Raw genomic sequence first — 14896 nt, forward strand, 5'->3', positions numbered from 1 at the left:
GGTGGGGAGCTGAGGTGGGGAGCTCAGGTGGGGAGCTCAGGTGGGGAGCTCAGGTGGGGAGTTCAGGTGGGGAGCTCAGGTATAGAGTCAGGTGGGGAGGTCAGGTGGGGAGCTCAGGTGCGGAGCTCAGGTATAGAGTCAGGTGGGGAGCTCAGGTATAGAGTCAGGTGGGGAGCTCAGGTGGGGAGCTGAGGTGGGGAGCTGAGGTGGGGAGCTCAGGTGAGGAGCTCAGGTGGGGAGCTCAGGTGCGGAGCTCAGGTATAGAGTCAGGTGTGGAGCTCAAGTGGGGAGCTCAGGTGGGGAGCTGAGGTGGGGAGCTGAGGTGGGGAGCTCAGGTGCGGAGCTCAGGTATAGAGTCAGGTGTGGAGCTCAGGTGGGGAGCTCAGGTGGGGAGCTGAGGTGGGGAGCTCAGGTGGGGAGCTCAGGTGCGGAGCTCAGGTATAGAGTCAGGTGTGGAGCTCAGGTATAGAGTCAGGTGGGGAGCTCAGGTGCGGAGCTGAGGTGCGGAGCTCAGGTATAGAGTCAGGTGGGGAGCTCAGGTGCGGAGCTCAGGTGAGGAGCTGAGGTGGGGAGCTCAGGTGGGGAGCTCAGGTGCGGAGCTTAGGTGCGGAGCTCAGGTATAGAGTGAGGTGGGGAGCTCAGGTGGGGAGCTCAGGTGGGGAGTTCAGGTGGGGAGCTGAGGTGGGGAGCTCAGGTGGGGAGCTCAGGTGGGGAGCTCAGGTGGGGAGTTCAGGTGTGGAGCTCAGGTATAGAGTCAGGTGGGGAGGTCAGGTGGGGAGCTCAGGTGCGGAGCTCAGGTATAGAGTCAGGTGGGGAGCTCAGGTATAGAGTCAGGTGGGGAGCTCAGGCGGGGAGCTGAGGTGGGGAGCTGAGGTGGGGAGCTCAGGTGAGGAGCTCAGGTGGGGAGCTCAGGTGCGGAGCTCAGGTATAGAGTCAGGTGTGGAGCTCAAGTGGGGAGCTCAGGTGGGGAGCTGAGGTGGGGAGCTGAGGTGGGGAGCTCAGGTGCGGAGCTCAGGTATAGAGTCAGGTGTGGAGCTCAGGTGGGGAGCTCAGGTGGGGAGCTGAGGTGGGGAGCTCAGGTGGGGAGCTCAGGTGCGGAGCTCAGGTATAGAGTCAGGTGTGGAGCTGAGGTGGGGAGCTCAGGTGGGGAGCTGAGGTGGGGAACTGAGGTGGGGAGCTCAGGTGCGGAGCTGAGGTGGGGAGCTCAGGTGGGGAGCTCAGGTGGGGAGCTGAGGTGGGGAGCTCAGGTAGGGAGCTCAGGTGGGGAGCTCAGGTGAGGAGCTCAGGTGGGGAGCTCAGGTGAGGAGCTCAGGTGGGGAGCTGAGGTGGGGAGCTGAGGTGTGGAGCTCAGGTGGGGAGCTCAGGTGAGGAGCTCAGGTGGGGAACTCAGGTGAGGAGCTCAGGTTGGGAGCTCAGGTGTGGAGCTCAGGTGGGGAGCTCAGGTGGGGAATTCAGGTGGGGAGCTCAGGTGGGGAGCTCAGGTGGGGAGCTGCGGTCGGGAGCTCAGGTGGGGAGCTGAGGTGGGGAGCTCAGGTGAGGAGCTCAGGTGAGGAGCTCAGGTGGGGAGCTGAGGTGGGGAGCTCAGGTGGGGAGCTGAGGTGGGGAGCTCAGGTGAGGAGTTCAGGTGAGAAGCTGAGGTGGGGAGCTGAGGTGGGGAACTCAGGTGGGGAGTTCAGGTGGGGAGCTCAGGTGGGGAGTTCAGGTGAGGAGCTGAGGTGGGGAGCTGAGGTGGGGAGCTGAGGTGGGGAGCTGAGGTGGGGAGCTGAGGTGGGGAGCTCAGGTGAGGAGCTGAGGTGGGGAGCTGAGGTGGGGAGCTGAGGTGGGGAGCTGAGGTGTGGAGCTCAGGTGGGGAGCTGAGGTGGGGAGCTCAGGTGAGGAGCTCAGGTGAGGAGCTGAGGTGGGGAGCTCAGGTGGGGAGCTGAGGTGAGGAGCTCAGGTGGGGAGCTGAGGTGGGGAGCTGAGGTGGGGAGCTCAGGTGGGGAGCTGAGGTGGGGAGCTCAGGTGGGGAGCTGAGGTGAGGAGTTCAGGTGGGGAGCTGAGGTGGGGAGTTCAGGTGAGGAGCTCAGGTGAGGAGCTGAGGTGGGGAGCTCAGGTGGGGAGCTGAGGTGAGGAGCTCAGGTGGGGAGCTGAGGTGGGGAGCTGAGGTGGGGAGCTGAGGTGGGGAGCTGAGGTGGGGAGCTCAGGTGAGGAGCTCAGGTGGGGAGCTCAGGTGGGGAGCTCAGGTGAGGAGCTCAGGTGGGGAGCTCAGGTGAGGAGCTCAGGTGGGGATCTGAGGTGGGGAGCTGAGGTGGGGAGCTCAGGTGGGGAGTTCAGGTGGGGAGCTCAGGTGAGGAGCTCAGGTGGGGAGCTCAGGTGGAGAGCTCAGGTGGGGAGTTCAGGTGAGGAGCTCAGGTGTGGAGCTCAGGTGGGGAGCTCAGGTGCAGAGTTCAGGTGTGGAGCTCAGGTGGGGAGCTCAGGTGTAGAGTCAGGTGCGGAGTTCAGGTGTGGAGCTCAGGTGGGGAGCTCAGGTGTAGAGTCAGGTGCGGAGTTCAGGTGTGGAGCTCAGGTGGGGAGCTCAGGTGTAGAGTCAGGTGGGGAGCTCAGGTGTGGAGCGCAGGCTACAGAGCTCAGGTGCGGAGCTCAGGTGTGGAGCTCAGGTGCGGAGCTCAGGTGCGGAGCTCAGGTGTGGAGCTCAGGTGTGGAGCTCAGGTGTAGAGTCAGGTGTAGAGTCAGGTGCGGAGTTCAGGTGCAGAGCTCAGGTGCGGAGCTCAGGCTGCGGAAGCCAGCAGGATGGAGCTGAGACAGAGCTCAGAAGGAACCAGTGGCTGGGAGCGCGGGGCAGATGACGGGACAGCCACTGATCCAGGGTCACCTTGGTGCCGAGGTGCCAGGCACACCCTGCATTCCTGGAAGCTTCAACAAGTCGGGGATGCAGGGTCCCTCAGGAGCGCCTGTGCCCTGAAGACACAGCACCTGGTGGGAGAGGGTCCAGAGCGGAGACTTCCAGAGACCCAGTCAGGAAGGAAGTCTTTGAGAAGGGCAGTCTGTGCCATGGTGGGTGTGGGGGTCAGCCCATGTGTAGGTCTGGGTGGGTAGGAGAGCTTCCTAGCAAGGAAGACTGGCATGCAGGCCAGGAATGAGACAGCGCCCCTGCCCCCATCTTCACCCACAGCTGACCCCTCTCCGATACTGACTGAGGCCTCCGTCGAGCCCAGATCTTCACCTGCAAGCTGAGTACACTTCCCCTGACATCCATCGCTCAATCCTAAAGGTCCCCAGTCTCCAGCCTCACTGGCCCCAGCAGCCTCCTTCTTTGTCTGTCCCCCAGCCCCTAACCCCATGTGAAGGCCAGGGAGCCTCTGCACGCCTCTCCCTGGAGCCCAGCCCAACTGTGGCAAAGCTCATGCCCCAGCATCAGAAAGCTGGGATTCACAGCACTCCCCTGTCCACCTTGGCACCCCCATGCAGGTTGGAACCTTCCCCCGGGGACTCTGAAATGAGATCGCCTCAGGACCCCCATCCCTGGCTGGGTGGCAACAGGGTTTGCTGCCTGGAGGTAACTCCCCAAGAAAGCAAGACTATGACATAGGTGGCTCGAGAGGCAGCTCCATGCTGCCTGCGGACCTGTGGTGGCCCAGCTACGGCTCAGGGTTCCCACGCTCCACATTGCTCCACCAGCTTCCAGCAAGGCCTTCCGCAAGCAGCTCCCAGCAGCTGTCACAGACCTGGGGCTTGACATGACAATTATTCCCTCACCACCCCTGGAGAAGGCTCAGGCCACGGCCCGGCCCTGGGGGCAGAGCTGCCGCTGACAAGAGTGACGGAGGAGAGGCTGCATGGCCGCACTGCTGCCGCTCAAATGCCTCAAAGCCCACAGCCGCGCAACAGGCGCTGGGAAGCCAGTGCCAGCTGCTCCAGCTCAGCTGTCTGTCTCAGGCAGGCACCGTCTGCTGTGGCCGGCGGGTGGTGCGTCTGGGCCTGCTCTGCCCTAGACACCACCAAGGTGCAGGAGGCATGGCTGCTGCCTTCCGGGAGCTCATCCTGGGGTGTGCATGTGACACAGACCTGCCCATGCAAGGTGCTCAGACCCCCTCGGCCTCAGAGTTCTCACCTGAAAAATGGGGGTAATAACCGTCTCCACATTACAGCCGGGAGGACTAACTCAGACTCACTCATTCAGAAAACACACCTGGGGCCCCAGCATCTGGTTATCAGGCCTGGTGATGGGATTTGCCACCAACCGAGGGGCTGGATGATGAGTATGTCCAGCTCAGGGCCAGAGGCTGAGTATGTCCTAAGCCCAGACAACAGCAGACAGCCAGGCACTAAGAGACTCCAGCACGGGCTCCTCATCAACCAGGCTTCAGTCCTGACATCGGACCTTCCAGACGAGGCTGTGCCTGTCCTGGTCGTGGCCAGTTCCTCACGCGGGAACCACCCTGTTTCTTTGCCTTCCTGCGCTGATCACTCCTTGAATCACATCTGCGTTGCCTGTCTATTGCCCAGCTACTCTGAGACATTTAGCACCCAAGGGCCAGCTTTCTGCCTGTGTTGATCATAGCTGAATCCCTAGAATCGTTGGTGCTCAATTCATGTTTGTTGAATGAATGGAAATTGGCCAGGCAGGGACTCAGGCCCAGAAAGCAGGATAGAAGTCATACAAGGGACCACAGTGGGCCCTCGCTGCTGACCCAGGGAAGGAGGGCCCTCCTGTCCACAGATGAGACAGGACTGAGTCTGGGGAAACTGAGGCTGCTGGAGGGAGAAAGTTAAGCTTTCTCCCCTGTGTGATGGGAGATGCTGGGGGATGAGCCCGACAGTTCCTGAGCCCCCATCTCGGACTCCAGCAAAACACCCTGTGTCATTGTGTCATTGAAAACTTGAGGAAGAAAATCGAGCCCTTGTGAGACATCAGGTACCCCAGCCTACGCACCTCTGTGTGTCCATCCTCAGCTCCGTGCTCCAGCAAGAAACCTGGGAGTCTTTCTTCATCCATAACCTAGAGAGGCCAGCCCAGGCTAGGGATGGGGCAGAGAGATCAGGGCCCTCCCCATTCCCCACCTTTAACAAGCCCCCAGTCTAAATGAAGGGCTGGAATCAGCCCATGGGTACAGCTAGGGAGTCGTGCAAGAGTGTGCAAAAGTGGTTGCCAGCTGGACATGTTCCCAGCAGTGGCACGATGGTGTGCCCACGATGGCAGCAGCCCTGGGGCCAGAGAGTTGGGCTGACCCCACTCCACTTCCTGCTGCCCCGTCTCACTGTAGGACTCCCCAGTGCCTGGGCCCCTCATCTCCAGTAGAGGGTTGATAACAGCTGTTGCCCTGAGGGTTACGTGAGCAGGGGAAGGTACAGAGGCATCTCATGGTATGCCATGGGCTTTGAGAAACGTGACCTCACCACTTTCTGTCATCATTGTTAATAATGAGATGTGGAACCCGGAAGATCAAATATTCTTGACCTTCCAGGGACTTGCAGACAAGCAGAAGGTGAGGCTTTCAAAAAGCAAGGGCTGGAAGTAGAGAGGACAGGGCAGGCCTGCCAGCTGCAGACCCCAGGGAGATAGACTTCAACCAGTTGCGGAAGCAGAGCCAGAGGAGGCCCAGTGAGGAGGCCAAAGGCAGATATGAGGGAACAAGAAGGAGACTCAGCGGCAGGGTCCCAGGCAGCCCCAGGGGGATGGGAGGGCTGGGCAGGGGCTGGGACAGCTCTGCCTGGAGCCCAGCCCTAATGGCGCATCCTACCTGCTGCCTTGCCTGATAGCCAGGAGGACGACTGGGAGCAACTGGGCCCTAGGCCAGCCAGATGGGAGCACTGTCCACACCTTGCTCACGGCCATCAGCCATGCATTCGGTTGACACTACGACTCTCATATTGCATTGTGATCTGATCATTAACAAAAGAATGCTGATTTGTAAAAAGTGCCTCAACTTCTTATGCAGAGCCTAATTTGGGCCTCACACACCCCAGAGGGGAGACCCCATGGTCCCTGCAGCCTAAAGAAGAAAGCAAGTCTTTCGGGGCTCTGCAATCTCTCTCTGGGAGGCCCCACTCCACGGCACGGGTGGTGGAGGCACGCCCAGGTGCCATCTCTTGGCACTGATTCAACAATGGCTGGAGCAGCTTCTCTCTGCCAGGCACCCAAAGTGGCCACTCTGTGTGGACCTCATCTCCCTCCAGTAACCCAGAGTGGGCAGGCAGGACTAACACGTCCTGGAGAGATGTGGACAGTGAAGCTCAGAGAGGGAGAAGTTCAAAGTGATGTGGAGGGTCAATGGCTGGCACCAAAACAGAAGCACCACCCCAGTCCTTCCCACCAGCCTCACAACTGCTGAAGCACTTTCTCTCATTTGCGGGCCAGGGCAGGACTACGGAGAGCCAGGATTTGAAGACTGAAATGCTTCACTCCAAAGTAGCACACCCCAAGGAACACAATCTGAGAAGGTCTCGGAACCCACCAGACCTATCCCATCCAGGCCACTGAGGGACACTCTCATCTCCTTCCAATGGCTCATTGTCTCAATGGTGTCACACATACGCACACACACATGCATGCTCACACGGATGCACACCCACACACAGTCACACACATGCACACACACACTCGTACAGTGATGCATCCTCATACACACACATTCACATGCAGGCACAAGTCACACACATAAGAAATGGGCTGCTCAGAGCCAATTGTCTACTTTGACAGATAATGCAGTCCAGGTTCCCAGAGTTCTTCAGGGGAGGATTTGGGCCAAGTTATAAGGAAACAGTCTGCTGATACACCCTCTCTTAATCACCATCTGATCCTCTTCTTCCTGTCTCTTCTCCCTTCAATGTCTGCTGAGCAGGACTACAGACTCGCTTCTGTTCGAGTGAGAACAGGAAGAAACGTAGAGCTGTTGGGCAATAGGACAGATGATTCAGGGAGTGGGCAGTGGATGTTCTGTGGGGAAGGATAGGTGAGTTGGTCCAAGAGCATGGAAAGCTGGACCAGACTGGTAGAAAGCCATCTGTGCACTCCGGGATATGCTCAGATTCTCTGTGGAGGCTCCTGCTCTTGACAAGATGGAACAAAAGGTACAGGATTTGCTCTTTTACTTGGAAAAACAAACAAATAAGCAAAATCCATAAAACAATGATTTTCAAGACACTGGGCATCAGGCAGTAAAGGACAGTGCTCTCAGAGAGATGGCAAAAAGCAAGCTGAGCCCTCCAGTTGTGACGGTTTCTGCCTTGACAGAGTTTCCAGGTCCTGATGGGGGAGGGGAAACCAAGCAGAGTCCTGTGGACTCCCTGAATTGAAGAGATGGATCTAAGAGTCTGGGAGATCAAGAGGGTTAGAGTTTGTAGGGCAGAGCACTGGACAGGGGCAGCTGCACAGAGAGGGAACTCTGGGATCTTCAGGGGGTCTCTTGAGCATTCAGCATAGCACAGATCAACACAGTCAAGTGAGGAGGCGACTCAAGGTCAAGGCAAAACACCACCTGAATAGATTAGAAGGAACAGCAACTGGAGTTCACACAGGGCCAGGGATAGAGCCAGCTCCATCAGCCTGTCTAGAAAACCTCTTCATCCACAGGGTATCATCTGCAGTCTGGTCTTGCCCCAGCTCCATCAGCCTGTCTAGAAAACCTCTTTAAAAATTCACCATGTCTAGCATCTAATGCAAAATCATGAGACAAGGAAAGAAGCAGGAAAACACAGTTTATGAGGAGGATCAAAGGATCAAAGCAGACTCAGAACTGCAGGGATGTTAGAATTAGTGGACAAGAACCTGTAATTATAGCAATATTCTATCTGCAATGTCCAAACCATTACAGGAATGATTGAGCATGCTCAACAGAGACATGCAAAATTAAAAGAAGATCCAAAATCAAACTTCCAGAGCTAAGAGTTACAAAGTCTGGGAAGAAAAACTCACCGAATGTGGTTAATGATAGATTAGAGATCGTAGAAGAAAAGATTAGTGAACTCAATGACTTGGCAATAGAAACTATTCAAAATGAAATACACAGAAAAAAATCTTAAAAATCAGCAGAGCATTAGTGAGCTGCTTATTTGACAATGACAAGCAGCCTGATACATGTATCTGAGGTAGTGCTGGGGAAAAAGAGAGAGAGAATTGAAGAAATAATGACTGAAAAATTTCCAAATGTGATGGAAACGATAAGCCCACAGATGCAAAAAGCTCAAAAAACAAACCAACAAACAAACAAACAAACAAAAAACCCCAAGCCCAAGAAACATTAAGAAAACTACACCAAGCCACATCGTAACCAAAATTCTCAAACCCGCTGATGAAGAGAAAACCTTAAAAAAAAAAAAAAGACATATTCACATAGAGGAACATAGGTAAGGATGGCAGTAGGTTTCTTGCTGGAAACAATGTATCCCAAGAAGATTGTGGAGCTATGTCTTCTTTAAAGGAATGAAGGGGGGGAAATCCCTGTCAACCTCAAATTCTATACCCAGAAAAAATATCTTTCAGAAACCAAAGGCAAAGCAAAGACTTTTTAGCCATATGAAGCTAAAACAGCTACCACCTGCTGGCCGGGTGCACTGGCTCACGCCTGTAATGCCAGCACTTTGGGAGGCCGAGGCGGGCGGATGACGAGGTCAGGAGATCAAGACCATCCTGGCTAACACGGTGAAACCCCATCTCTACTAAACATACAAAAAATTAGCCAGGCGTGGTGGTGGGCGCCTGTAGTCCCAGCTACTTGGGAGGCTGAGGCAGAAGAATGAGGTGAACCCGAGAGGTGGAGTTTGCAGTGAGCCTGAGATCGCACCACTGCACTCCAGCCTGGGCAGCAGAACAAGACTCCGTTTCAAAAAAAAAACAAAAACAAAAAACAAAAAGCTACCAGCTGCTGACTCACACTATAACAAATGCTACAGGAAGTCTTGCAGTCAGAAGGAAAATGATGACAGAGAGCAATATGAATCCACACAGAGGAAAGAAGAGCACTGAAAACACTGCCTACATGTGTAACATACAGGATTCCTTTCTTAGAATTTAAACCTCTTTAAAGATCCTATGGTGTGGCCATGTGTGGCTGGGTGGGAGCCAGCCCGTCAGCATCAGGGTGTAGCCCAGGGCCAGCGTTCTGTGGTAAGTGCAGGTTGGGTTAGCGGCTGGTTGTTGATATGGTAGAGGATTGTTTGATGTGTCCGTCAGCCCAGGCTGCCGTCACAGAACACACACACAGGCTGGGGGACTTCAACAGCAGAGGTATTTTTCTCACAGCTCTGGGAAGCTGGAAGTCTGAGATGGAGATGCTGGAGGTGTTCGGAGGCCTCGCTCCTGGGCCTGTGATGGCCACCTCCCTGTATCCTCGCGTGGTCTTCCCTCTGTGTGTGTGTCTCCTAACCTTGTCTCCTTTAAGGACACCAGGCAGATTGGATGAGGACCCACCTAAAGGACCTCATTTTGACTTAATCACCTCTTTGAAGGCCCTATCTCCAAACACAGTCAGATTCTGAGGCACTGGGGGTCAGGCTTCAGCAAGCACATGTTAGAGGGAACACAACTTAGCCCATCAGTTGGTGATCATGACCTGAGGCAGGCTCACGAGAACTCAGGAGGACCTGAGTCTCCACGCATGGCAGGCACCATGGGCTCTGGGCTGGCTCTGCGGAGGACCGTGACTGCCTGTATCCAGGTGGGCTCCAGGGTCCTCCACTGGCTCTGGGGAAGGCAGTCAAGTTGCCCTGAAACCTTGGCCCAGCATCTCGGGAACCAGGAACCCCATCTGTTCAGGTAAATGAGTCAACAGATGGGGCCAAGAGCCCCTGCGGCTGCCCGAGAAAACCTTACACGTCTCCAGCCCTCACTGCAGCCGCCCACTCCGAGGAAGGCTGTGAACCTTTCCTGACCTCTGCTTGCTGCCAGTTCCTGGCCCTTTGTGGGAAGTCCCAGGATTAAACGCCTCTTGGGGTTTATTTACTCAGCTCTGACAACCACAGAAATCAATGCTGCCGCTGAACCTCTGGCCGCATCTTTTATGACTGCTTTTAATGTCTGACTTTTAAGCACTGGGACTTCCTCTGGAGGGCCTGCTTCTGTCTGCGGGTTTGAGTGCACGCTTGTGCATGCGCAGGCCAAATGTGTTCCTTTTTCGAAGCATACGCGGCCTGAATGCCTGTGTGAGCCTGGGTCTGTTCATGTGTTTGCACGTGTGTTTACCATGTTGGGGTGTATGCCTGCTCAAATGGATCTGCCAGGTGTGTGCTCACGGGCCCTGATCACATATGAATATGGCTGTGTGTGTGCGGCTGGAGGCTTTCCAGGGGTGCATGTGTGTGTCCATGCTTATGTGCACAGACATGTGTGTGCTCCAGGGAGCAGGAGCACAGCCTGCATTTTGCATTTGGACTCATCAATGTGAAAACAGACCCACAGCTATAAACTCTGTGCTTAATCTGAAGCAGAGAGAGAGAGAGAGAGAGAGAGAGAGAGAGAGAGAATAGGAAAGTGAGAGCGCTATTTGCATCACTTAACCCTGAATGTGAACCTCATTTTGGTGGGAAATGAACACAGCAGGAGTCCTTAAAAATCCATCAGACCCATTCCCACGCCTGGAGATTTCAAATAAGCCCATGAAAGACCTACTGGCAAGTGACATTTCTCATCCTGGCTTCCCTGCCTGGGCTTTATCCAGAGCGATATTTATCAGCAGGGCCTGGAAGAATGAAAATCAGGCCCAAGGCATCCTCGGCCTCAGCATCTACCTGTTGGGCCACACGAGACAAGCCCACAGCTGGGCCAGCCTGTGGTTTTCACGTTCTGAGGCAAACCTGTTCAGCTCCCTCCTCCCAGCCCCAGTCAATGGACATAGGACATAGGTCCCTCCGTCTGAACCCCCTAGAGGACTGCCCAGGATCACACAACAAACTGTCTAGTGGTGTCTTCTAGCTCTCCCTACCAGAATCTTGGGTTGAGGTTTAGATCACATGCATCTCCCCAGCTTGTTCACTAGAAGAGGCAGAGTGTAATCAGTGCCTTCTGACAGACCCCAGTGTCTGAGCTCAGTCGTGCAGGTCATGCACTGCTTAACTCCAGGGTGCCAAGTCACACCATATTCTATGTGCTCAAGGACAGTGCTACTTGAGTTGAGCAGTGTACAGCCTGTGCACCAGTCCATGGCAGACCTGGTTGGGCCCACACTGCCCTGCCTGACTCCTGGCAAGGAACCGAGCCTTGGCCTCCTCACAACCTTCCTGGGGCAGGACCCAGAGCTGGAAGCATTAGGAGCTTCTTTGAGGTCATGTTCTTTTCTTGAGAGTAAATACTCTTTGTGGTTTCCTGGGATACGTCCAGGTCAGGTTCATCCAGCCCCCTGACCCTGGGAAAACCGCTCACCCTCCCTGCACCTCAGTTTCTTTATAACAACACTTGGTTGCCTCCCTGGAGGCTGCAGGGTCAACATAATAATAGTTATGAAGGTACTTGGTTAGTGGGGAGGACTTGTTGATACTATGAATCATAGTAGAATAATTTAAAAATACAACAATCATAAGAAGTTTCTCGTAATTTGATCGTGGTGTAGCACTGGTCAGAGTCATTTTTACATGAGTTTCCTTACCCTAAGAAGCACAGTATGGAACTTGTAGGAAACATGAAATAAATTCTGGTTGACACTATTAGAGAGGCCTGGACTGGACTGAAACTTGTTGGATGGCAAGTTCATAACCTAGGAATGCAAAATACCATAAACCCGGTGGCTTCAACAGGCATTTACTTCTCTCGGATCTAGAGGCTGAGTCCAAAATCAGGGTGTGGGCCGGCTCCAGCGTGGTGAGGGCCTGCGGCTTGACGTGCAGGTGGTGCCTTCTGACTGTGTGCTCACGTGGAGTGGGAGTGGGGGTCTCTCTCTCTTCCTCATCTCATAAGGCCACAGTCTACTGGATCAGGGTCCACCCTTAAGACTTCATGTAACCTTCCTTGGCCCCTAAAGACCCTATTTCCAAATACAGTGTCATTGGGGGTGATGTTCTAGAACCCAGTGGAGGTCCACTCGCCCCGCAGCGTAACACCAGACATCCACCCGGAGGTTCCAGTGGGAGAAAGGTGTTTATCCGCAGGCACCAAGCAGGGGGCGCCCCAGCAGGGCACACCTAAGTCCTGACCTCCCCCGTGGCTGGCAGGTCAGGGTTTTTAAAGGCAGGGGCACGTTTCAGGAAAGCAGAAGTTGAGGCAAAATTGGAAATCAATACTCGGAGGTTACACATTGGTTTTGGCCTCAAAAGGCGGATGTCTTGAAGTGGAAGCTTACAGGTCCCAGGTGGATTCAAAGATTTTCTGATTTGCAATTGGTGAAGGAAGAGAAGTTTTGCTTAAAAATTAGGGATCAATAGAAAAGGATATGAGCCGTGTCTCGTGGGTGCGACTCCCTCCAGGCCCCTCAGGAATAAATTTAGAACAAAGAACGGTCGGCAGAGTGCAGTGCTCAGCTCCCCCGCATCTGAGGCCTGTGTGTCCTCAGATCGTATCCAGTGTGGAGATCCAGGTTTCTGAAAAACAATTCAGGGACGTACGTGAAGAATGTTACCTTCGCCTGTAATCCCAGCACTTTGGGAGGCCGAGCTGGGTGGATCACCTGAGGTCAGGAGTTCGAGACCATCCTGACCAACATGGTGAACCCTGTCTCTACTAAAAATACAAAAATTAGCCAGGCGTGGTGCCTATAATCCCAGCTACTTGGGAGGCTGAGGCAGGAGAATCACTTGAATCCAGGAGGCGGAGGTTGCAATGAGCTGAGATAGCACCACTGCACTCCAGCCTGGGTGACAGAGTGAGTCGCCCTCTCAAAAAAAAAAAAAAAAAAAAAGAGATGTTACCTTTAGTTTCTATGGGGGAACCAAACATGCCGTGATCCTAGCTCCCTCGCCTGTTGTTTTATGATACCATTAATTTCTTGTCTACCAAGCTGCCCATTCACTTCCCTTGGTCAGTCGGGAGTCTGGAATTCCCTTGAAGAAACTCAGGATTTTCTTTATTTCCATGTTCGGGGTGAGAGGGAGGCCCACAGGCCCCTAAGAGGGGCGCTCCATTTCACTTAGGGCTTCAATATGTGAATTGGAAGGGACATAATGCTGTCCGTGGCACCGTCCAAACACGACACGGACATGTGCAGCGTATTCACCAGAGGCCCTGTGGGCAGGGACCCGGGCAGCAGGGACGGCAGGCGGGGACCCGGGCAGCAGGGACGGCAGGCGGGGACCCGGGCAGCAGGGACGGCAGGCGGGGACCAGGGCAGCAGGGACGGCAGGCGGGGACCAGGGCAGCAGGGACGGCAGGCGGGGACCCGGGCAGCAGGGATGGCAGGCAGGTGCCTCCGCTACTTGGCCTGGTGTTTTCAAAAAGTCAGCCTGGCTTCCATGGTGGCTGCAACTGCCCAGCCCCGTTTCTCCCGTCTCTTCCTTACCCTGAAATCCCTGCGCTCCTTCTGGTGGGGGCTTCCCTGGCAACCACGCTAACCACAGCGTAGTCCACATTCCTTGCTCAGCAGATGTCTGTTTCTATCTCTGGACAAGTGTCTCAAGAGCGAAGGCTGCCTCTTAATTGTATTCTTCTCTTTCTGAAAGCTGGTCAGGGGCTTACGTAGCCCGGACGCCCCTCTGCCATCCCTGAGCAACTGGGAGAGGAAACGCACCCAGGAAACAAAGCCTTCTTTCCCTCTCAGGGCCGCTCTGTTATTTGGGAGCATTTATCAGGAACGTACAAATTGAGACTCATTTTCTAAAACCAGCTGAGTTGATGCCTGTCCAAATTATACAATGTTAAAGCCTTGCGATTCTGTGAAAATATGAAAGTTACGCAAACCAAGTGAACAAACTCACTAGGTGAGGTTCTGTAGAAACTGCTTCAACAAATACATAAGAGTTGCTTGTCATTAGCACATCAGTTGCCTGGGAAGGCGTCCCTAAAGCACTGCAAACTCCTTTTCTCTCAGATGGGCCAGAAGCCCGTCCTGCAGCCAGGCCGAGACTCCGCAGCTGCTGAATGGAGCCTCGGCACAGAGCCGGCCCGAATGTGCCGTCCACCTCCCGCCGGGTGGTCAGCGAGTGGGATGATCCCCACTAAGGGACAGATTTGGTTATCAGGGTCAAGACCCTGGTCCACTCAGCAAATCCACCCAGGGTCCCACTGCTCGTTGGACCCCCTTCAGGATCTGGGAACCTGCAGCCACGGTGGACAACTGCAGCCACGGTGGACAACTGCAGCCACGGTGGACAACTGCAGCCACGGTGGACAACACCCCAAGGTCTACCTTGCAGAGGCTTCTCTCGTGGACAGAGACAGGCCATCGGCAGGGACCCCACAGCCAGGAGGAAAGCGAGGTTTCTACTAGGAAGGGGACCAGTCTGGCTGTTGAAAACCATCTCCAGAGTTGCCTGGGTGTGGGGAGGGGAGGCCGCCGTCGGGTGTGCACCTGCACGGTGGTCTGTCAGGAGGGGATGCCCGTCGGGTGTGCACCTGCACGGTGGTCTGTCAGGAGGGGATGCCCATCGGGTGTGCACCTGCACGGTGGTCTGTCAGGAGGGGATGCCCGTCGGGTGTGCACCTGCACGGTGGTCTGTCAGGAGGGGATGCCACCTTCAGGTGCACTTCTGCGTGGTGGTCTGGAGAGGCTGGGGAACCTTCCTCCCTCTACGTTTCTCTGGCTGTCCCTGGCCCCATGTGGCCTCAGACAAGCCTTATTCACCTCTCGGCCCTGAAGATGTGAAATTGGCCTCAAGGTGCAGATGGTGGCTGGACACTTCTGGCCTCTCCGCCATGACCCAGGGCTGGGGGTGACACCCTTAAACCCTGAGGGGATACTAAGGGTCAACAGGACACCTGGACCAGAGGAGCTGTGGACAGGCGGCAAAGGGCACCCCTGTGGTGTCTCCTCTGGGTCCTCCCCAGCAGCAGACACAG

This window comes from Macaca fascicularis, chromosome 8 (assembly GCF_037993035.2).
Source record: "Macaca fascicularis isolate 582-1 chromosome 8, T2T-MFA8v1.1".
Taxonomy (NCBI): Eukaryota; Metazoa; Chordata; class Mammalia; order Primates; family Cercopithecidae; genus Macaca; species Macaca fascicularis.